This window comes from Mandrillus leucophaeus, unplaced genomic scaffold (assembly GCF_000951045.1).
Source record: "Mandrillus leucophaeus isolate KB7577 unplaced genomic scaffold, Mleu.le_1.0 Scaffold865, whole genome shotgun sequence".
Taxonomy (NCBI): domain Eukaryota; kingdom Metazoa; phylum Chordata; class Mammalia; order Primates; family Cercopithecidae; genus Mandrillus; species Mandrillus leucophaeus.
The window spans coordinates 314,655-317,700 of record NW_012109419.1 but is presented as its reverse complement, the minus strand read 5'-3'; the positions used below and the strand labels follow the sequence as shown (position 1 = coordinate 317,700).

At 34.4% G+C, this 3,046-nt stretch overlaps 1 protein-coding gene across 1 annotated transcript in view; it reads left to right on the top strand.

Annotated features, from left to right (window-relative positions):
* Window positions 1–1,001, top strand: part of ATP8A1 (ATPase, aminophospholipid transporter (APLT), class I, type 8A, member 1) — a 292,825-nt gene extending 291,824 nt beyond the window's left edge. The window contains exon 38 of the mRNA XM_011968920.1: window positions 152–1,001. The gene's annotated coding sequence lies outside the window, so the exon portion shown is untranslated. The remainder of the gene's footprint in view (window positions 1–151) is intronic.
* Window positions 1,002–3,046: the final 2,045 nt, after the last annotated feature.

Genomic DNA, 3,046 nt, shown 5'->3' with positions numbered 1-3,046 from the left:
GTGTAACGTAGTTATACTTTGCTGCATTTTAATTAACCTTCAACAGCTATTAAAGTGGAATGTAAGTTTAGTTTTGAAGGAAGGGAAATAAATGTTTTCCATATTTTGTCTTGATTTACTTTCTGTATGAGAACAGCTGTGTTTTTGATAGGTTTATGGTTTGCATGAATTCATATTTAAAGTGATCCAGGCCAATGCATGGCTATTGCTGTAAATCTTGATGTTTATTTCTGCCTTGTAAAGTTCTATCATGGCCTACCTGGAATTTAATATTCAGTAGACAAATTAATTGGTCCTCTGCACAACTTTTTAAATAAGTAGATTATTTTACAAAGAAATTTGAACAAATTTAATTGAATCTTTTGTTTAGCTTGCCTCTAAGAACTTTTCTTAATAAAGCTCCCAAAACTTCTCAGCAAATAAATCTCCCTTAAGTAGGAAAACTAGATTTCATATTTGCTTACTTTGAATTAACAGCAACTTTCCACAAGTAAATCTGTTCTTGCAAAGATGTGAGCAGAATAGTTAAAAATAATATTTTTATGTTTCATGGTTCTAAATGGAAGCCATAAATGCAGTAAATACTATCTGTTGTTTAACTACTTCAATCGTCATTTTTTACATCTTCAAGTATATTAGGTTAAAAAAAAAATAGGGCAGCCTTGGAAGGCAGCTACTACAGAAAACTGCAGTTTTGCGTTAAAGATAAAGTAGTATTTTCAGCTCCCTGAAAAACCATTCCTGCTGAAACTGCTGTAGAAATTGTGAAGCTGCATGAGTGGAGAGTATTGAATCTGTGGTTATAGTAGTTTTCTCAGGTTCGTTTATCTTGATGTTTGATGCACTGTGTTTTGTAGTTATTAAAGTCGAGTAATATTATTTCTATGCAGTGTTATGTGTCATTGGCCTTTTGTGAATGTGCATGTTTTAAACTGCAAATTTTCAACATTTTGTCCTCTAATTGTTATTAAAAATGAAATAAACTTTACCATTACTTAAAATTGTTGAAGTTTTGATTGCTAGTTCTAGAAATTGTATTGCTTTCTAAAACCTTCAAATCCAACAGTAACTAGTCTGAGAAGGTGTATCCCAGTGATTTACAAAATAGCCCTTCATTTTAATCCAGCTAAATCAGACATGAAATGGAGTGCATTAACTCTAGTTTGGTAAGATGAGTAGTTTTTATAATCAAATAAACAGAATTTTTTAATAAAATTATTTTGTCACTTTTTAATAAAAGTATTTTGTCACTTCAGTATGAAAAGCCCTCTGGGGTTGTCCCTGTTACATATTTAAATCAGCTTGCAAGTAAACAGCTAGTTCATGGTTTCAACCATGAATTATGTTGGATGGATTTGTTTTCTAAACCTAAATATTAAGTTAATGAGAAAGTGGTCAAGTTAGGCAATAACATTTGAAGGCAGTAACCAGAAAATAACAAAATTGAGCACATGAGACAGAAGTATAGACAGCGTCAGAAATGAGAACAATCACTTCAGCAAAAATTAGTGTCCTTTGGTAAAAGAGAAACAACTGAAAATACAATTAGGTAAATTACTAGAATAGGATTAGTTCTCAAAGAGGCACTGGAGAGGCAATTTGAGGAGCACCTGATTTTATTAGACTGAGGCCGTGCGTGCTTAGCTGCCTGGAGCCCCATGTCCTCTCCCACAATCTTCCCAGGGACGACAGTTGGGTGGGAACCTCCATTCAAAACCACAGCAAACCTCCATTCAAAACCACAGCAAAACAGTTCATGGATATGTTACCTCTGAATTCTATCAAATAATTTTCACATTCAACTCCATTCTCCTTAAAATCAGCACGTGCTTCCACTGACCTGTAGTTTAAGATGCCTTCTAATACTACCATAATCTAAAAGCAGACGAAATACATTTCCATAAATTCAATGTGTCATCTCCATTTAAATTTTGTTTTTGGATGCGTAGGGCATCTCTAACCTAAAGCTTTCATTTCAGTAACACAGAACTCTACCTCACTTTAATGAAGAAAGGTCTTCCTAACCTAATTTCATGAATAGGCGAATAAAATTTGTTGGAAAATATGAAACACCTCTTGCCATTTTATTACTTTCAAGTACATGAAACTAGCAGTGTAAATAAGGATTTCCTGTCAGAATAATTTCATTAACTATTGTTTAACTGCAATTTTAAAATAGTCATGTACATATAAAAATATGTTAACAGTTTGTTCCCTTAATAGTTTAACATGCCTATAAATTATTAGTTTTCCTGAACACATAACTAAATAAATGTTTTGAATTATGCAAAGGTAAAATCCCGACCCAGTGAAATTTGTCAAATTCCTGGTTGTGACTGTATCTACTTTCAGGAAGTTTTTTGGTTATCTCATTTTAGAGAGAAAATTTCCTATGGATTCAAGTCAATCTGGTAAATTCTCCACCATGAGAAGTAGCTAATAACAAAAATAAAACAGGTGGAGAAAATAAGGAATTATCCATTTGGACAAGTGTACAATCTGTTCACTTTGGAACATAACCATTTTAAAGCAAATTTACTATGTCAAATGTGCTTTTTTTTTGTTAGAAAAGCACACTTATTTTAGAATAGATTTGTCTCTAAGGAACAGTTATTTTTTTGTTTCTGAGACGTAGTCTCACTGTGACACACAGGCTGGAGTGCAATGGCACAATCTTGGTTCACTGCAACCTCCGCTTCCCAGGTTGAAGCGATTCCCCTGCCTCAGCCTCCCAAGTAGCTGGGATTACAGGCAGCTGCCACCACACCTGGGTACAAATGTTCTCTCTAAAGCAGATGATGAAAGAAATGTACGGACCATGAGTAGCCAACAGGATGAGAGGATGCCCAACTCCAGACAATAGCAGGAAGTTGGTCAAGTACCAAAGGGACCCATGAATCAAGGACTTACTCGATCAAACTGTAGGACCATTTTCTCTGTTCCCTACCCCTAATCAACAGTGATGTCTGCCCTCCCACAGTACTTAGCCTTTCATTTTTATTCTAAAGTATTTCATCTGCTTTCTGTTATTTATCCTTACTACACA